Below are 21860 nucleotides of genomic sequence, written 5' to 3'. Positions count from 1 at the left end.
ATTTACTTGCCGTATTTACCGCGAAGGCGATATCGGGTCTCGAAATTGTCGCGACGAACATGAGCGATCCCACGGCTTCGCGATACGGAATATTACGCATTCATCATTCTTTCCTACCGGACATAAAACTGCATGAGGGTCTGCAGGTACACTCGCTGCCTTTGCTTCGTTCATTCGAAATTTCTCGAGGATGCGTTTTATGTATGCGCTTTGATGAATGAACATCGATTTTCTCTCTCTATCGCGACGAATTTGCAAACCGACAAAACAGCTTCCATCGCTTCGCGTAATTTCGAATTCACGGCTGAACAACGTCGTTATTCGTTCCAGGACTTCTCTCGACTTGCACGCGATAAGACCGTCGTCCACGAACACGACTAGATAGACTTTACAGCCCTCGTACTTGCCGATATAAACGCATTTATCCGCATTAGTCTCCTTAAAACTGTACTGTCTCAAGAACCCGTCGAACTTTTTGTTCCAGCACCGTGGTGCTTGCTTCAAGCCATACAAAGACTTGTTTAGCTTACAGACTACACTCGCACCACTCGCACTTATCTCGCTGTTTTCGACGTCGAGTCCCTCAGAAATCTTCATATGGATCTCCTCCTCGAGTTCCCCGTAGAGGAACGCCGTACGTACGTCGAACTGGAATAATTCCAAGTCCTCTTGAGTGACGAGTGCTAGCAGCATCCGTATGGAATCGTACCTCACGACCGGTGAGAACGTCTCCTTGTAGTCAATCCCTTCGCGCTGTTGGAACCCTCTCGCACATAAGCGAGCTTTATATCGATAGATATCTCCGTCGGCGTCGCGCAACATCTTGAAAATCCACTTGGAGTCAATGGTTTTCTTGTTTTCTTCTTTTGGAACAATAGTCCATGTATTGTTCTTCTCATGCGCGTCTAGTTCTTCTCGAACTGCCTCAATCCACTTTGACGAATCTCTTCCACTCACTGCTTCTCTGAAACTCGTAGGAGCTTCGTACTCGGCGTACCTCGTACCTCGCAGGGATTCGTAGCTTTGCTCGGTCTCTGAGTTGTCGAGGTTCTACATTGTTGGCCGCTGGGACGTTGCGAACGGCAGGATTCAGCGGCACGTCTTGTGCCGGCTCGTCCTGCTCCGGTTCTTCGATAACCTGGTTGTCGTCGATGACTTTGTCCGTTTCTTCGTTCGGCACAGACCAGATCTCGTGTTCTTCTCGCGTTGTCTCGATCGGCTTCTGCGCTTCGTGGAATACCACGTTTCTTGACACTATCACGCTTCTCGTCTCTGGATTATAGAGTCTGTAATTTGTCGAGTCACCTTCGTATCCCACGAACAACACTTTCTTCGACCTCGCGTCGAACTTTCGTGTAGATTGTTTCGGCACGTGTACGAAGGCCTCCGACCCGAACACTCTCGCGTGACTTAAGTCCGGTTTTTCGTTCGTCCATATTTCGCACGGCGTTTTTCCGCCCCTTCTCTCAGACGATAGCACTCGATTTTGAATGTACACTGCGGTATTTACTGCTTCCGCCCACAGCGACGTCGGCAAGTCCTTCGCTTTCAGCATCGTACGCGCGGATTCTACAATTGTTCGATTGTCACGTTCCGACTTGCCGTTTTGTTCCGGCGTATAAGGCGCACTTGGTTCAAACTTAATGCCGCGCATCGATAAATAACTCGCCATTCTCTCGTTGCAATACTCCCGGCCGTTGTCGGAACGCAGCACTTTCATCGTCTGGCCGAATTTGTTCGCGATCACTCTCTCGACTTCTTTAAAACGTTCGAACACGTCCGATTTGTGTTTTAAGAAATAAACGTGACGGAACCCGGAAGCGTCGTCGATAAAAGTCACGAAATAGCGTGCTCCTCCCGGTGAGGGCTCGGACATCGGTCCGCACACGTCACTGTGTATTAGTTCGCCCGGTTTCGTGTTTATTTGTTTCTCCGCCTTTTTAAACGGCAGTCGGTGCGCCTTGCCGAGTTGACAGGCGTCGCAAAAAAAAATCAGTCTCGTTGGTTACTTTGACCCCTTGCACAAGTTCGTTTTTCACCAATTCGCATAGTACACGTTTATTTAAATGTCCTAGGCGCTCGTGCCAGACCTTGAGACTTGTTGTAGACACGTTTACTTCGCCGACATTTTGTCCACTTTTTATGCGGAAAAGCATTCGATAGATCGCGTTCGACTGCTTTACTCCGGTCGCTACAATCTTGTCGCCGTACATCATGTGTACGCAATCACCCGCGAACTTAACCTCGAATCCTTTTGAAGTACACATGCCGACCGAAAACAAGTTGCTACGCACAGCCGGCACGTAGAGCACGTTGTCGATTCGCGCTTCACACCATTCCCCGTCCATGAGCTTCTCGATCATTATTGTCCCTTCACCGGCTACTTCGCACTTCGCGTTATCGCCCACACGGAGAGAAAAATCAAGTCGTAATACTATGTGAACCTGTATTATAAATACCTTATACTTTTCTCATGTTATATTTACAATAAATTCAACTTCTTATCCTACAAAATTCATGCTTTTAGAAGGTGGATACTGTTTTTATTAGAAAAGCTTTATAAATATATGTATTATCATACGATTACCAAGTTTTAGTTACTAGCGTCGCCACCTGATCAATGCGTGTCATTCAGCTGTCTTACAGTTACTATTGACCCACGACATTTTTCGGTGGGCGTTTAGTAAAAATACGTATATACGTATATGTATACCTAGGGATCCATGGTGCTAGGCGGCTGAGACTTTACATGAGCGACACGGTAAAATCCGGTGGGTCGCATGTAAATTTAAAGAGGCAGAGCGTCTGCTGTTTTTATAGTGGCGTTGTTATTAAATAAAGATTTATTTCGAGTAATAATCCTAGGACAAGCGTACTTAGTATAAGATAGCTGTCAAACACGTTAAAAATACTTCAATTCACAGGATAATAACATGAGAAATAGATAGAAATTTAAGGTGAAAAAATTATCACGTAAAAATAATTTGATTTTTCTCTCCGTGCAGCGATATCGTCGCGCCACTTCCCGGACGGAACTCTAAGAACCACTCGCGTCTATGGGTGATGTGCCTAGAAGCACCACTGTCGGTATACCAGACATCTTTCTTGTCCAGACTCAGCCACCTCTTCTTTACGTCCGTAGGAGGCCCACTGTACCGACTCGACTTTCGATCGTTTCTTTCCGATTTCTCGGCAACGAACGCGCACCCACTTGACTCGCTCTTGTCGTGTTCATCTTTCTTTTGTTTTCGCGTCGGGCATCCTCTTGCGTAATGGCCTTTTTCTCCGCACTCGAAGCACTTGACACTTTTCTTTTTCTTCTCTCGTTGAGCTTTCTTCTCCTCGTCGCTTTTCGAGTCTCCTTTATTCTTCGACCGACCAGCCTTCTCTCTGGTGTTTCTTATCGCTGCTAACGCCGCTGTCTCGTCCGCCTCAGCGTCCAGTCTTCCTTCTTCCTTGATGAGACGTTCTTGCAGATGTTCAACAGTTTGTCGACCAGGATCGACACTGTCCCACGCCGTCTGCAAGTTGCTGAATTTGGACGTTAGACCCGCCAAGATTTTTGCCATGATTTGATTGTCCGACATGTTTTCTCCGAGGTCTGTAAGCTGCGCCGCCATATTCTGGACCTTCGCTACATGTTGTACTACCGAGTCCGTTGGGCCCATTTGGTACTTGTGGAACTTTTCCGTCAACAATAGCTTGTTCGACTCGGAATTCTGAGCATGAATTCGCGCCAATTTGTACCACATCGCTTTTGAGGATTCGCAAGTCAGAAGCGGTTCGAGATGCTTGTACTCGAGCGCTCTCGAAATAAACGACATTGCTTTCGCGTCGTCCTTTATCCAGACTTTCAGCAAATCTTCCTGTGCCGCGCCATTTTGCGCGGGTACCACTGGCTTCTTTCTCGTGCCGTTTACAACGTCGAATATGCCTTGCCCGATTAACGACGTCCGAATCTGAAATTTCCAGCCGAGGAAATTTATTCCGTCGAATTTCGGCACGTGCCCTATCGTTAAAGCGTCCGCCATTATATTCTCGGACTGCTATCTCGCTAACGTGACTCAGAACAAAAAATCTCTCGACCCGAGATGGCCGACTCTTGGCTTCGCGTTCCGCGTTCCTTTTTACCGCCGAAACTTTCGCTTCCCTCTAGCAGGCCTGTCGCAGCAAGACGTTGGCTGGGCCCATAACCTGTTGGATCTTTCGATCGTTGAGTAGCTTGCTAGATCGGGAGAAGGGGAGAAGGGTACTATTCCGGATAAATAAACACCTCGTGTACAAAAGAACCGAAAAATGACTGTATTGATATATATAATCGATCCGTGTGACCAACTTGCATCACGGTCGAAGCCAGACTGAGGCGCCTCGGTGAAAAACGGAAGTTCGGACGCTCGTGGAAGGCAAGATGGATCCTTCCATGAGAGTCGGCTGCGCGCGCATGCAGCGTCGCTCGTTTAAGCACGCTAGACAAACTTAACAATCATCTTTGCTGGAAACGATCGGAACCGAATAAACAAACTTAAACGCCTATTGGAGAAACGTTTTTCCATGAAGGATCTCGGATCACTGAGGAATTTTCTCGGAATCAAAATAGAGAGACACGAGCATGGAATGGATCTCAGTCAATCAACATATATTTCAAATCTGTTTAAACGTTTTGGAATGGAAGACAGCAAGCCCGCAAAGACGCCAATGGAAGCAAAATCATCAAGTGTCACTACGTCCCAGACGAATGAGACCGAAGACGAAAGAAGACCGTACAGGGAATTAGTTGGCTGTCTTATGTATGTCATGCTGAACACAACCCAGACATCAGTGCCGCGGTGAACTACCACAGTCGGTTTCAGGAGAATGCAACCACTGAGCACTGGAAAGGACTTAAACGTATCCTTCGTTACTTAAAAGGCACTATTAATATGTGTTTAAGTTTTCATAAAAATCAAGGTTCTTTGATCACAGCGTACGCAGATGCTGATTGGGCAGGAGCCGTGGATAGGAAATCAACAACAGGTTTCCTTATCGAGATCTTCGGTAATCCAGTCTGTTGGGTAACAAAGAAGCAGTCGACGGTTGCTCTGTCGTCCGTCGTCCACCGAGGCGGAATACGTGGCCCTTGCCATGACATCCACGGAAGTAGTTTGGGCGCGAAATTTCCTGCAAAAACTTGGATGGACAAACCAGTTACAGTCTATGAAGACAATCAATCCTGCATACACTTGTTAAACAAGTGGGAACACCAAAGACTGAAACATATCGATGTAAAATTTAACTTTATTAGAGACTTGTATACTGATGGCGTTATTAATGTAACATACGTTCCTTCTGAACAACAAAAGGCTGACATTTTAACTAAAGGTGTAGTATTAGCCAGGTTTGAAAAGTTAAGAAGTTTTTGAATTTAAGGGGGGAGGGTCAAGTAAACGGCCGTTTTTTCCCGAATTTTTTTTAAACAGATGGAAAGATTTATTAAATCGGAACAAAGTACATCATAATATTCATGATTTAAGGTATATTATAAAATTTTTTTTATGTCGAAAAATTTCAAAATGGCGGCGCAGCAGCTGCTTGAAGTCGGCTCTTCGGATTTGCGCCGTGCAACGCTCAGGTTGCTCTAATTAACTGAAATAAAAAAACCAAAGTTTTTTTGTTAAAATGCGTTCATATGCTTTGCATGAACCTAAATTTAAAAAAAAATCAAAAATTAAACATTCAGGACCATTTTGAAAAAAGTTACCTTTTTCTTTTATAAACAAATGGCAAAAACAATGTTTATTATTAATTTTTTAATGAACCTTTAGGTTCATGCAAAAGTCAATAAGTTAAAGAATATATGTGCCAAAGCTCGTTACGATCGGTTAAAAATTGTAGGTGCTACAGTGCACGGCGCGCGAAATTTTACGTTTTGAGAAAAACGCGTTTAAAGTTTTCGGTAGAGAAAAGTAGTGTTTAAGGGACTTACGGCTAATGTAAGCTTAGTCTGCGATGCCAGGGCCGTATAATAAGCCTTCCTCCTCTGCAAACTCATCCATTTTAGCCGCTAGTTCCTGTTTTCGAGCTGTCCTGGCCTCTTTTGATGTGCTTTAGGTGCGGCGGTCCTGCCTGTCCACGCGGTGTTTGTCGTACCCGTCAGCGAATTGTTTGCAATGCAGACCGATTTGCAGTTGCATATCATTCATAACTTCTAAAATGAATGTATAGCCATCGTTGAACATGCCTCCGGCCAAATAAGCAGCAATTTCTATAATTTTCGAGCCGCAGTTTAGATGCTTAGGGGCCAAGCGCCATACGGTAGCATTGAAGGATTCATTTGCGTTCTGGGTGTAGCCACCCAAGCATCTTTGAAGCAAATCATCGCGAGACAAGTGTATTGAACGCACGCTACCTCTCAGCTGTTGGCTTACCTGCTGTTGGAAATACCTGCCTCGTATACCTGCGCTCGGCGCCGCACAGTGGGAAATTCTGTGCTGTTTTTAGACAAAATTCTTGTGACAGCACAATTTTTAAGATATCCCGTTGATTTTTTTTTTTAAATGCTCAGGAAGACTTGTGCATTAATGCAGTACTGCGGAAATATATTTGTCGCACAACGAAAATTGTTAAACATAGAGTGCAATCCAGTAAATATGAAATTCATATGCAAAAAACGGTAATCCCTTCATAGACACAAGCTTCTAGGGTATAGTTTAACCGAGATGGATATCATTTTAATTATATTTCAAGTCGTTGATAACAAATTCAAGCTTTAAATTTCAAAATTAATTTGTTTAAACAAATTATCTCAAAGTAAGATGTTTTATAAATTTTTATTTCAAAATCTGTGGATAGAATTACATAGAAAAAACATAGTAGGCCTTCAAAGTAATATCTTTTAGATCCAAATTGTTAATAATAATTTACGATTATTTTTTTAACTTAAAGTATAATATCTCCTATATCTTTATTTAAAGGAATTAACGGAAGATCATCAAGCGAAATGAATATAATTTTTATGATTTTTGATAGCTGATTACAAATTTAACCTCAGAATTGCAAAATTAATTTGTTTAAACAAATTTATTTAAACAAATTATCTGAAAATAATATTTTTTATAAATATTTATTTCAAAATCATTCTGCAGATGGAATTACATAGAAAAAATAGAAAAAGCCTTCGAAGTAACACCTTGTAGATCTATTGTTAATAATAAAGGTTGATTATTTTTTTATAATATTTTTTATTTAGTATTACACAATAAATATATATTTAAATAATTTTCTCTGAGTTTTTGTTTAATGATAATAGTAATTTTCTTTTATAATTAACTGTCTTTGGTTATCGTTTTTAATATTAAAAGATATAAGCCTCTCAACCGCGTCAAGGTAACAGTAATGAGAGGGGTTTTTTTGTGATTTTATGCGTTTTTAATTTTTAAAATTTTTTTTACGATTTTTTTACTTTCATGTGATTATTAATTTCTTTTTCCCAATTTTCAGTCAATTGTTATAACTGCTTTTTATATCTCTTCTATATTATTGCTAAATTTATGTCTTTTTGATGTTTTTCTCATTCTCAGTTACATTCTTATTTTTACCTGTCAAAAATTGTTCTGCTTCAAAAGTCAATTCTTGAACCTTTTTTTATTCTATCTCTCTCAATGAACTAATCACTGGATCAGATGATACTAATGCATAATGAATTATATCCTTGTTAGTTGCACTTCTTTGGTACATTCTACTATGTTCGGAGCGTGCTTTTCGGAAAACTTTGTTATTTGATTCTTGAGGTTCTTCCGAGAACCAAATCATAGGAGCATTCAATGCCCTCATTATATCACATCCATGGATTAAAACTTTATGTACTGATGGTGGCATTTTATACCATGAATAAAGCTCTGCACATTTTTTTGCTGCATTGATACAGTACTCTTTGAATCTTACCAAATCAATTTCTTGTCCACACGATATAATTTGAAGAATAGCGTGCATCCTCATTAATAAATCTTTATCTACTCCAATTAATTCAGATACACGTTCGGCTTGTTGAAAAAAGGCTCGACCAACATTTCCAGTATTTGTTGTTCCAGAGCCTTGTTTTACAATGTCAACAGACAATTGTAGTTCAGTCTTCAAAGATTTTTGAATTTCTGTTTTTCTAGCTTTCTTCAACTCTTTATCATTTCCCCTTGCTGTTCCCTTTTTAAAATCTAAATTGTACGCAATATGCAGGACATATTCCATAAAACGTATCCAGCTGTGTAGAACAGGGAAACCTAACTTATAAAATTTTTCCTTACTTGGGAGACTCAATACCATTGCAATGTTGTTCATATTACTTGGAGTAGCACCACAAATATTGCAACTAGCAGATGATCTCTGATCTGTTATTGTTATCGTGTAATACTAAATATTGTGTAATACTGTTATTGTGTAATACTAAATAAAAAATGTTATAAAAAAATAATCAACCTTTATTATTAACAATTTAGATCTACAAGGTGTTACTTCGAAAGATTTTTCTATTTTTTCTATGTAATTCCATCTGCAGAATGATTTTGAAATAAATATTCATAAAAATATTATTTTCAGATAATTTGTTTAAATAAATTTGTTTAAACAAATTAATTTTGCAATTCTGAGGTTAAATTTGTAATCAGCTATCAAAAATCATGAAAATTATATTCATTTCGCCTGATGATTTTCCGTTAATTCCTTTAAATAAAGATATAGGAGATATTATACTTTAAGTTAAAAAAATAATCGTAAATTATTATTAACAATTTGGATCTAAAAGATATTACTTTGAAGGCCTACTATGTTTTTTCTATGTAATTCTATCCACAGATTTTGAAATAAAAATTTATAAAACATCTTACTTTGAGATAATTTGTTTAAACAAATTAATTTTGAAATTTAAAGCTTGAATTTGTTATCAACGACTTGAAATATAATTAAAATGATATCCATCTCGGTTAAACTATACCCTAGAAGCTTGTGTCTATGAAGGGATTACCGTTTTTTGCATATGAATTTCATATTTACTGGATTGCACTCTATGTTTAACAATTTTCGTTGTGCGACAAATATATTTCCGCAGTACTGCATTAATGCACAAGTCTTCCTGAGCATTTAAAAAAAAAATCAACGGGATATCTTAAAAATTGTGCTGTCACAAGAATTTTGTCTAAAAACAGCACAGAATTTCCCACTGTGCGCCGGCACCGTTCGGAGCGCGTCACTTTAATGACTCCGTAGGGACACTTAGACTTTGAATTTCGACTCACGGTTTTGGGAACACATTCTCCAGATGTTAAATGAATTTTCTAAGCAATAAAAAAATGAAAAAAATGACCGTTTACTTGACCCTCCCCCCTTAAGATACTATTAGTTTTTTCTTTGTACTAATGTGAAGTTTATTTGTCTAAGCAAAATTGCGTCTTATATATGTCTATGTTATACGTCTATACGATAACGGCGATGACGGCGACCATGATTACATGTTATCGGCGACCATGGTTACACGTTGTCGGCGACCATCTTACACGACGTAGGCTACCACGTTACACGACGTAGGCGGCTACGATATACGATGTCGGCGACTCCGATATATGATGTCGCCTACATCTCGACATGAGTGAAAACGCACCTACACCCTGCGTTTCCGTCGTTGTTCTCCCTAGCTTCAGGTTGAGCTGGCACTTCCGCCTCGTAAGCGTTACATTTTGTTCTCTCTCAAAAGTCTTCGACAAGAAACTATGTAAAGCTATAATAAAGCTATATACCCAGTAAACAATTTGTCAGCAAATTGTAACCAATTTGACACCAAATACGCGCAAAACTTGTCGACAAATTCGGTGCGATCTGTGTCTGCAATACGCTTGTGTTTTGCTAGCAAAGCTTGTGTACATGACTTGACACCAAATTGACGCCAAATATCGAGCAAAACAGGACAGCAAAAGTTCAACGGCAAATTTGCGCCATATTGTGAACAAGGCTTGCCAACAAAAGCTCGACAGCAAATTTGTGCCAAATTGCGAGCAAACTTTGACAAAAGAACTTGACGCCAAATTGACACCAAATACCGAGCAAAGCTTGCCAGCAATCTAACAGCAAATTGTTGACAAATTGCTATCAAAGTTTGTTGACAAAACCCGACGCCAAATTGATATCAAATATCAAACAAGATTTGAGAACAATACTTAACAGCAAATTGGCACCAAATACAGAGCAAATCTTGATGACACAGCTTGACGCCAAATTGCAGCAAGCCTTGTTACGTAGCCATTAATAAATACTAAAATATATTTTTTTAGGGAAAATTAAAAGCATTAAATTATAAAGAGCATATAATTTTTTATTGATTTACAATAAATTATTTTATACATATGTTAAAAGAAATCTTTATATTTATAAAACATTATAAGACATTTATAAAATCTAACGGTGGCAATAAAATAATTAATTATATATTAATTACAGTAAATGTTATACAATGTGAATTTACTGACATATGCAAACATTTAACTTTGTCAACAGCACATACAATATTTGTAAACACTCGAGAATCTTATATAATGCCTGGAACACATACTCCGTGCGCAGATAATGCATTGGCCGGTATAAGAAGGATTTATAGAATCTTACTGAAAACACGAGTATAATTTCTATGAAAATGCATCTAAAACAATATTCTTATAAGCCTAATACTACTAACTTTCCTTTCTTTAATCATACAATAATAACTACCGTGCATATTTAAACAACTAGTTCAAACTTGAAACACGATTTATTATTTGCAAGAATGCAAAATTGAAATAAACAAATGTTCACAATGTGCATAGTTCGTCGATTACGATGGAATAATGCAGTACTGTTGTCAGAAAGAAATAACAAAAGAATAATATACATCATTTAGGTGCAAGCAACCGAAGTGAATTTTGTAGTGTTTGATGTAATAGAAATTAATATACAGCAGAAAAAAACTGTTCAAACAAAACTTTTAAACCGTTCAAACAAAACTTTTAAACTATTCAAACAAAACTTTAAACTTTTACAGATAAAAAAATACACGATATTTCATCAACAGTTCCAAGATTATTTTGAGAAATATTTTAATCAAAGAAAGAATATGTAAAATTTTTAATATTGCAAGAATATGATAGTTATAAAACTAAAGCATTTCCCTTGTATTTTAAATTGTTTCTATTTCAAACTAATATTACAATTTTGCCTTAATCAGATTCAAACGGCAAGTAGAATGAAACATTTTATTACATAATATTACATATTCTTTATACTCTTATAACTCTTCTTTAAGACTATAAGAGTATAACTCTTTATACTCTTATAACTCTTCTTTATAACTCTTGTTTTCACGAAACATTTCGAATATTTTTTATTCTCATCACTATTCTCGCAGTTTTCAGAATTATCATCGTTGTCATCTGAATGAGCCTCGTTATTGTTGCCGGTGTGTCTGTTAATGTTAAATATATCTCTATAATTATCGTTATTTTCGAAATCAAAGTGTTCAGAGTACTCAAAATGATCAGAATTATTAGAAAATTCAGAATGGTGAGGAAGTTCAGAATGATGAAAAAGTTAAGAATAATGAGAAAGTTCAGATTCTTTTTGATTATGAAGAAAATCTGGTATTACGGAACTTTGGCTTTTAACGGACGCATGTGCTTGCTGAATATGCGACTGATCGAATTCAATTAAAGAATCTGTTGAATTGAGTTCTTCTACAACTTCACCATTCACTTTCTACCTTTTAACTTTCTTAGAAAGCTTATGAAACGGTGTTTTTTGGCATGTTCTAAAATAAACTGCAAATAAATTTAAATGTTATGTTTACATAAAATACATAGATTTCAAAGTATATACTATCTTTACTTTTTAAAAACATTTATTTTTTCAGATTTTCTACTGCACAATCACTATAACAAATGGAATGTTAATGGAAAAAAATATAACTAAATTAATTAAACTAACAGTACAAAATAAACTTATAGGATGGAAGGCTGGCTGATTTTCTCGAGTTATAAAAAGGTCATCAATTTAAATTTAAAAACAAAATCTCGTTTAATTAAACAAATTTTAAATACAATTAACGTTTTACGTTTCGACTTTATATACTTAGTCTTCTTCAGAAACCTGATACATAAGAGATAATACATAAAAAATAATTAAAAAATAAAAAGAAATAAAATTGCTACAGATAAAAAGGATAGAGAACAAAGCCGCATACTTTGGACTGACTTGCCAGAAATGTAGCTAAGATCTACACTATGACATAGTATAGACCTTAGCCACAATTAATGTATATACGAGTTGTCAAAAATAGAATGAAATAAGTCAAGTAATAAAATTGTTACTATTATCTATACTGTTGTTATTATTATCAAACGATATTATTTATTGTTTGACAGTGTAAAATTGTAATGCATATATTAAAATTACATTAGGGCTAGAATATAAACCAGACCCACAAGAATGAGAGCAATTCCAAGATCTCAAGACGAGAATTAACCAGATCTTACAGGGCGGAATTAAGGAGTCTGGATTACTGATTGAAATCAAAGTAAGAAAAGAAAAGAAAAAAAAAGAAAAGAGAGGGGGGCCTCTGCTTTTGTCTACGAGATCAATTCTAGGGCTAGAATATAAACCAGAGCCACAAGAATGAGAGCAATTCCAGATCTTAAGACGAGAATTAACCTTGCAGAGCCCCTTGTACTACCACGATCAATGTCGATCTTCCAATATGGCGTCCCAAATGAGAATATCGGAAGGGCCCTGCTCGCTGGACCGGACTCCTCGCCTCAATCCTCCCTCAAAAGCTCTCCTTTTCCTGGCGGTGAGCTCTCCTTGGGAAGTCGAATCTCGCTCGGTTGGTCTCCAGAATACGTGCCGCTTAGCTCAATCAGTTACGAAAGAAGGAAAACGTACTCGTCTCGTCCGAAGAAACGCAGCAAGAGCGGTCATGACACTGAACAAGAGCGAGGAAGGAGGTGGGGACGCGTTGAAAGTGGCGACTCACGTGTCGCGCCATCTGAATGAAACGCCCTAAACATCGCTTGGTATTTGGCGTCAATTTGTTCTTAAGTTTTGTTACCAAAATTTGCTCAATATTTGGCATCAATTTGGCGTTAGGTTTAGTCAACAAACTTTAACAGCAATTTGGTGCCAATTTGTTATCAGGTAGTTGCTAAGCTTTGCTCGGCATTTGGCGTCAATTTGTTCTCAAGCTTTGTCACCAAAATTTGCTCAATATTTGGCATTAATTTGGTGTTAGGTTTTGTCAACTAATTTTAGCGGCAATTTGATGCCAATTTGTTATCAGGTACTACTAAGCTTTGCTCGATATTTGGTATCAATTTGGCGTCAATTGTGTACGCATGTTTTGATACGTATTTGCTAGCAGTTTGTCGACAACATTTGATAAAACAAATTTTGATGCAAATTTGTACCATTTCTGAAACCAAAATTTGTAGCAAGTATTTGGCATTATTTGTTCGAACAGATTTGGCTATCTGGGTAGCCATGTTTGCGGTTCGGTTAATGCTATCCAAAACGTTACGTTTGAAAGGATATGGCGTTGTCTACGATTTTCCCTATATTTAGGCGTTTCTATAAAAAGTTGCACTTCGCTTGGCGCATTCTCAGTTATACGGTATACAGGGAAATTTTGATCGCATACAACTGTCGTGATTTCACGCTTACATCTGTTTAGTTCGCTGTCCTTTAATATTAGATAATTGTGATTTTCCTTGGGAAGTACGCGTGTAATTAAGATGTTACTTTTTGCGTATGTTAGATAATCGGTTATGTCATTTATGTCCGTCGTGAGGTCGGCTATCATAGCGGTTGTCAGTATTAATTGTTCGTCTATTTCTTCTCTGTGTATGAATTGGTCGTGTAGTTTTCTGGTGACGTTTGCCAGTAAATTTTCGTTGTGGGATAACGTATGTTCCAATTTTTCCATATGTCCTAGCGTGGAGTTGATGATCTTCAGCTGGTTCTTTGCTGCGTGCTGTAGCGTTTCTTGCTGATTATTAAGCAGTTGTAATTGCTCGTTGATTGTTTTTGCGTCTTCAGCATCCATGGTACCAAATAGAGTTTTGCTTATCTCTCCAATGGCATTGATTAACCCTCGCTTAGATGCGGGTGACTTGTAGATTGTTTGTAAATGTTCTATGGCGCGTGTTGTTTGATCGTTTTCTCTCTTATTGGTCTGGAGAGCAATCTGGCATTTATTTTTGGCGTCTCCAGTGGCATATTTGCAAAGTTCCTCGGTGTTCTCTAAGTATCTCTGGAGCTGTTGGTGTCTGCTTTTTAATGCGGCTACGTCTATGCGTATCGCTAATTTCCACGTTGCTTTCGTCTGCTGCAGGTGTCCGATTCTTTCGAAGTAGATACCTGGCTCGTTGATAAATTGCGTCACTTCGTACGGTGGTACGGGCGACGCCGACGCTCCTGTTGTGAGGTGCTGATAGAGGATGAGAAAATTTATAACGATGCGTAATTTTATTTCTCTTGAAACGTCAGATTTTTTATTTACTTTTTCTTTATGCTTCTCGGGTAGGCGGACGTTCGCCGGTGCGCTATTAGCTCGCGTCGTGATCTCATGTTTCACCGCCGTGGTGTGTGTTAGCTTATCGTTTTCCAAATGAAATATATCGCAAAAATCGTCGCATCTCTGTTCTAACGCCTTCTCCTCTTTATTATTTAATTTAATTTTCATGCGTTTTTTACGTAATTTCTCGCGTTGTTCTTGAATTGAGTTGCGCTCTTCAGTCGCGGGTAATGTGAGTCCGTCAACCGTATCATTCACCGGCATCTCTTCTCGAGTTACATGCGGTGTGAGCATCTGTACTGTCTTCCCGGTGACGTTTAATTTGCTTCTCAGACAATTGGAATCTATTGGTTTTATCATGCAACTTCCGATGAAAACTCCAGAAATAGGTTTTACACGTTTTACAATACCTCTTCTATTTCGATTTGCACCTGTCGTCTGTATGATTGTTTTACTGCGGGGGGGTTGAATTAGCTTCTTATACGGTCGGAGTTTAAGATTTACTCCGCCGATTCTCAATACGTTTTTCCCATGGAGACAGTCAGCTCTGTGCTTTTTGATGAAATCGATTCCTAGTATTCCTTCATAATCCATCGGGAAGTCGTCGTTTACCACGTATATTGTGTGGAGTATGACTTGTTTTCCCAATTTTATTGTGGCTTTTATTTTTCCAAGGGTGTACAGTTGTACAGTTGGTGTCCTGTTATCCCTGTCAGTGCTAGTTTCTTTTCACGCATTTGTGTATTGCCTTTCAAATTTCCTATTTTGATAAAGGTTAGTGCTGCTCCAAAATCGATCAAAAAATTCATTTTTCCCGTTTTGGTTTCCTGCATCGGGAGTGTCACGAGATCTAGATTATAATTTTTACTAGTCTTGCTTGTCACTTGAGTAACTTGATACTCGCTCACGGCTCGCGCCTTATGCTTTCTCGGTCTCTTTTCCTCTTCACTGCTACTGCTGCTGCCGCTGCTGTTGCTATTCGATGTTTCATCGTCCTTGTCTGACGTATGCTTAAACGCTTTCGCTGTGGTATATACCTGTGGTTTTTTATTTCCATCAGTTTTGGATTGGCGTGTTCTTTCCCTTTCGGGTCGGCCGTTCAGCTGCCAACAATCTTCCCGTTTATGCCCTTCCTTTTTGCAATACTTGCAATACTTTTCGACGGTATTTATTCCGCTGGGCTTTTCTGCTCTCGGGAGAGGATATCTGTTTGCGTATCGGCCCGTACGGCATTCTTGCCCGGTATGGCCTAGCTTTCCGCATTTATCGCATTCAACTCCAACGCTTCGAGCTTGTCGGGTTTGCTCCTGACCGTTTTTGTTTCGGTCGGTATTATATGTCGAGCGCTGAGGAGGTCCTTTCAATTTCTCCTCGGACGTGGCGCCTAAAATGGCTGCTGTGAGATTAGCGTAATTTCGTGATCGCACGATAGTTTGAATGTCATCTCGGAGTCCTAGCTGGAAATTTTCTAGTGCTAGTTCTTGTATCGTATCTAAGATTGCTTTTCGTTGCTCTGAGGAATGTCCACGGCCTTCGATCATAGATTGGTATAGTTCCATTGATAAGTTGTCTACCCGGAGTCCGTAGTCTCTCGCGCTTTCGCCTGGCTTCTGCCGGAGCATATTAAATTCTCGCTGAATGTGCGTGGTGCTACGTTTTGCCAAGTAACACATTTCTATTTCCTGTTTCAATTGCGCGAAAGAGTGTATGTCTCGCGTTTGGAAATCGTACATGGCTTTTCCCGTTAGTTTCGTGCAAAGTATAGCCTTTAACAACGATTTTTCATCAGCGGGATTAATTACGTTTATCGCATAAGTACTTGCGTTTAAGAATTTTTGAACTTGACTGCGCGAAGTTCCGTCGATTTCCGGAATCATGTCGCGGGCTTCTTTTAATTTAATGTACGTGTTTACTGGATCGTGTTGGTTTCTGACGTCTTCCAACGTTCGTCCGTAAGTTACATCGAGTGGACCGTTACTGAAGTCACGTCGGACTCTGTTGTCTTCGCGTTCGTAATTCGTGGCCTCTAATCTCTGCAAGCAATTTTGTATTGCGCGTATCTCGTCTAATAGCTCGCCGAGGATGGAGTCTTGCGTGCCCGGGCATGCACGCGCGGGCCCCGGATTCGCGGGCGTCCGGTGGGCTCCCGTCCTCAGGCGGCTTATCTCTGGCGTCCACCTGCTCTGGCGTTATCGGCGGGTCGTTGACGCCCTCGCGGGACGTGTTCGCGTGTGCCGCTTCTCTCCGCTGGTTCATTCTTTCGCCCCGGGGCGTATAATTCTCTCCGCTTGGATCGAACACGTCGCTATCATACGACGTCAATGAAAATTCTCCTCTCTCGGAGTGATCGGTCGGTATACTGGAACGTGCGTCACTTATTGTGGGGTTCAGTCGCAGTACGTCACTGTCGTTTTCGCTATTATTCGCGTTATTTTTTTCGTTAGCGGCGGTATCGCGAGGTCCGTGATTATTTCGGGGTAAGAGACTGTCGTCTAAGAAGGCGAATTCTCGCTCTAACACGACGTTGGGGTCTAATACCGGCGAGTTGTCATCCGAATATTCTATACTACGTCGCACGCTTTCTGCGATGTCGCGAACGGCTACTTCTACGATACGAACAGGGCCTATTGGGCTGACTCGCTTTGTCCTACGTGTGGGCGCACTCTCGGCCCTATGTAACCACGACGGATTTCGGGCGGGGCGTTCTCGCGATTCACCATCCGACATCTAAGAATCACAGGCTCGAGTTTCGCTCGGCAGGACGTGTCGCTGTCCTCTAACAATTACCGCTTTATCTCGTCTTACAGTTAGTCGCGTTACAATTGTTTTCGACTCACATTGATAGTCGCATGTTGTTCGCTACTGCGTTGGTCGTTGACCGTTGCTGCGTGGCTTGGCCGCGGGGCTGGCGAGCCTTCGTTGTGGTAGGTCGCGCCTTCTCCGGTGTCGCTGAGCCGCTACCGGGTGCTTCCTTCTGCTGGAACGGGCTGCTACCGGGGCTTCCTTCCTCTGGAGCGGGCTGCTACCGGGTGCTTCCTTCCTCTGGATCGGGCTGCTACCGGGTGCTTCCGTCAGGGCTGGTTTTCACCACTTTCACCGTTTCGCTCTTTGATTTCAGGCGAACACTCGCGGCGGGAGCACTCGCGGCGGGAACACTCGCGGGGAAACGTTCTCCGATTTTCCGAAATCCCACCGCTGCCACCAGTTGTTGTGCCTCAAGGATGGGATGTGCCGGCACAAGGTTTTTTTAGGATTTCGGGTTGGAGAACAAATAAATCACTATGTATAAATGAGTGAAATATATTTCCCTTTTACAAGTTTAATGCGGTTTCCTCTTTGCTAATCCCGGTACTCGCGTAACAGAAAATACTTTCGTATAAGACGCACGTTTCTCGTATCGTTACTAGCTGACGACCGACTGCCCGCCACTCGTCGGAAAGACGGGCTCTTTATCCGCTCGGTGTTGCTGACTTCGTTGTCAGCGTTTTTGGCACCGTGGTCAAATGTCCGGGATGACCATATTTGGTCATTCCCGAAACTTGGGCAGGTCTTTGCGTCAGCGTTCCTCGTCGCTAGGGTCAAGTTACCGATAGGAGGCAACTCGGAGTTGCCAAGTGCAATACTTAATCTATAATTCGTTGTGCGCTCACAACAAAGTATATTTCTACGTACTTTATTCCCGTTCTTATCGTATCTGTCAATTGACAATGATTTGATATAATTTGCACATTCTTGAAGTTTTTCTTCAATTTGAACATAATTATTGCTATTTATAGGCTTTTTGAAACCATGTTGTCTTAAATTTTTGGAGTTGAATATATCGAAAAGATCATTAAATAGAGTTATGAATTTTATAGTTGGCGAACAATCTTTAAACCCCGGTAATTGTATTTTATCTTTACATATTGTCAGAGCATTAGCCACGGAACAACTAAACAATTGCGTGGCTAACTTTACTTTCATTTTGTTGTTGTGAAATTGTACATGTTTAGTCGTTAATTTATTTGCCAAATGGAGGCCTTCAGCTTCTTGTAGTTCGTGAAGATCTGCAACATCTTTCCATTTAATGATATTTTCAGTATCATCATATACTTGTTTTACTTTATCTAGCACTTTTCGCACTAGTTTTATCATATGAGGCGGATCCATAAATACATATATATTACTGTCATTGGCTGGATGTTTAAACCAAGGCTAAAATGCTAATTCATCCTCCGTGTCAAAATTACACCCAAGTTTTCGCAACAATTTTAAATTAGATGATAAGCCATCACATGTTAGTGATACAATTAACATTCCAGCATCCTGAATAGCTCTTAAACATTGTAATACTAAATTGCCTTTTTGTTCGGTACTTATACCGTTAATTAAATAGTACGCAACAGGTATCTTCCAGTATTATTAATGCATACTACACAAAATACTAACGCTTCTTTGGCTTTTTTCTTTGTATCACAGTCGATATTACTGCCATAATCTATATGACCTATCACTTTACCTTGAGAATAATCAAGATGTTCGCGTATATGCATCTCGTCGAATATTAATGAACCTAGTAATCTATATGGAACGGATTCAACTTTTTTACGTATAGCTTTTAAAGCTTCAGAATTAATGCCCGGCTCTCCACTAAACGAACGGTACCATTTTGAAAGAGTCTTTACATGTGGTAAACACTTGTAAAATTTACTACGAACATAGTTATACGCTCTTGGCGAATAAAAATGTAAGGTTAAAGCAAATTTCCGTATACTAGGTTCATACGTTTTTGATACAGGTAATTTTTTTCGTTTACGTATTTCACGCTTAATGAGTTCTTTTAGACCTGGCTCAAAATCTTCTAGTATACCAATTTCTTCTGATGTAAGATTCTTCATCGACAGGGAAGGCATGTCCTTCAACATGTCCCGTAGTGAACGAAGCTCTTTTTGTGCTGTTTGATGCTTGTAAGTCATGGCGTACAGTTGTCTTTTCAAAATTTTAATTTGACGTGTGTATACCGTCCGCAATCGCTTCTTTGTCGGTGAATTAAATATTCTGTTTGGAGAAACACTCGTGGAACGGTCATGATGCGTCCTTCCGGAATCAATATTGCACATAACAGAGACCACTTCTATTTGCTCACCATCTACAATAATAACATACAATAATTAGATTATATGCTGGAGTAATAAATTCTATTCTATAATTATATCATATTTATACATATAAATAAATACAAATCAAGGAAGAGAATAAGATCGTTAAGAACCATATGCTAGTATGCTAAAAATTATTTTTAATGTATATAAATTTAATAAATTTCAATACTAACCAGCTCCATCATTTTGTACATTTTTATCACATATTTTTCTGCCTGTAGGTATTATTTTGCAAGCGTATTTTTCAGATAACTGAAACATGGAAAATCTGCGTGAATTATCTTATTGTATATAAAAGTCTTATTGTACATACAATAAATATTATTGTACAGTTGCGCTCATATGCCTGGACACCGAAAATTGGATGCGTTTCGGAAATTTGCTCTTGGTCTCTTTCTAAGGGGGACAGTTAGAAAGAGACGAAGAGTGAGTTTCCAAAACGCATCCAATTTTCGGTGTCCAGGCATTAATGAGCGCAACTGTACAATAATATTTATTGTATGTACAATAAGACTTTTATATACAATAAGATAATTCACGCAGATTTTCCATGTTTCAGTTATCTGAAAAATACGCTTGCAAAATAATACCTACAGGCAGAAAAATATGTGATAAAAATGTACAAAATGATGGAGCTGGTTAGTATTGAAATTTATTAAATTTATATACATTAAAAATAATTTTTAGCATACTAGCATATGGTTCTTAACGATCTTATTCTCTTCCTTGATTTGTATTTATTTATATGTATAAATATGATATAATTATAGAATAGAATTTATTACTCCAGCATATAATCTAATTATTGTATGTTATTATTGTAGATGGTGAGCAAATAGAAGTGGTCTCTGTTATGTGCAATATTGATTCCGGAAGGACGCATCATGACCGTTCCACGAGTGTTTCTCCAAACAGAATATTTAATTCACCGACAAAGAAGCGATTGCGGACGGTATACACACGTCAAATTAAAATTTTGAAAAGACAACTGTACGCCATGACTTACAAGCATCAAACAGCACAAAAAGAGCTTCGTTCACTACGGGACATGTTGAAGGACATGCCTTCCCTGTCGATGAAGAATCTTACATCAGAAGAAATTGGTATACTAGAAGATTTTGAGCCAGGTCTAAAAGAACTCATTAAGCGTGAAATACGTAAACGAAAAAAATTACCTGTATCAAAAACGTATGAACCTAGTATACGGAAATTTGCTTTAACCTTACATTTTTATTCGCCAAGAGCGTATAACTATGTTCGTAGTAAATTTTACAAGTGTTTACCACATGTAAAGACTCTTTCAAAATGGTACCGTTCGTTTAGTGGAGAGCCGGGCATTAATTCTGAAGCTTTAAAAGCTATACGTAAAAAAGTTGAATCCGTTCCATATAGATTACTAGGTTCATTAATATTCGACGAGATGCATATACGCGAACATCTTGATTATTCTCAAGGTAAAGTGATAGGTCATATAGATTATGGCAGTAATATCGACTGTGATACAAAGAAAAAAGCCAAAGAAGCGTTAGTATTTTGTGTAGTATGCATTAATGAATACTGGAAGATACCTGTTGCGTACTATTTAATTAACGGTATAAGTACCGAACAAAAAGGCAATTTAGTATTACAATGTTTAAGAGCTATTCAGGATGCTGGAATGTTAATTGTATCACTAACATGTGATGGCTTATCATCTAATTTAAAATTGTTGCGAAAACTTGGGTGTAATTTTGACACGGAGGATGAATTAGCATTTTAGCCTTGGTTTAAACATCCAGCCAATGACAGTAATATATATGTATTTATGGATCCGCCTCATATGATAAAACTAGTGCGAAAAGTGCTAGATAAAGTAAAACAAGTATATGATGATACTGAAAATATCATTAAATGGAAAGATGTTGCAGATCTTCACGAACTACAAGAAGCTGAAGGCCTCCATTTGGCAAATAAATTAACGACTAAACATGTACAATTTCACAACAACAAAATGAAAGTAAAGTTAGCCACGCAATTGTTTAGTTGTTCCGTGGCTAATGCTCTGACAATATGTAAAGATAAAATACAATTACCGGGGTTTAAAGATTGTTCGCCAACTATAAAATTCATAACTCTATTTAATGATCTTTTCGATATATTCAACTCCAAAAATTTAAGACAACATG

The 21860-nt window shown here is 39.0% G+C and overlaps 2 long non-coding RNA genes across 3 annotated transcripts; both read right to left on the bottom strand.

The window, feature by feature from the left end:
• Positions 1-5448: 5448 nt before the first annotated feature.
• Positions 5449-11175, bottom strand: LOC139785435 (uncharacterized). Of its 2 annotated transcripts, none has more exons than XR_011721944.1 (3): positions 9626-11175; positions 5963-6184; positions 5449-5622 (listed from the first exon to the last, which is right to left on the bottom strand). It is a non-coding gene; the product is annotated as an uncharacterized lncRNA (long non-coding RNA). The 2 variants fall into 2 exon arrangements; XR_011721945.1 differs by lacking the exon at positions 9626-11175 and adding an exon at positions 6405-6779.
• A 52-nt stretch (positions 11176-11227) lies between these two features.
• On the bottom strand, positions 11228-12784 carry LOC139785434 (uncharacterized). The gene is made up of 2 exons (XR_011721943.1): positions 12697-12784; positions 11228-11455 (listed from the first exon to the last, which is right to left on the bottom strand). It is a non-coding gene; the product is annotated as an uncharacterized lncRNA (long non-coding RNA).
• Positions 12785-21860: the final 9076 nt, after the last annotated feature.

The sequence above is a fragment of the Temnothorax nylanderi genome, unplaced genomic scaffold (assembly GCF_030848795.1).
Source record: "Temnothorax nylanderi isolate EJ_2023f unplaced genomic scaffold, tnyl_v1.0 TNYL_tig0800_pilon, whole genome shotgun sequence".
Taxonomy (NCBI): domain Eukaryota; kingdom Metazoa; phylum Arthropoda; class Insecta; order Hymenoptera; family Formicidae; genus Temnothorax; species Temnothorax nylanderi.
The sequence above is the reverse complement of the archived record's forward strand: the minus strand, read 5'-3'. Positions and strand labels throughout refer to the sequence as shown.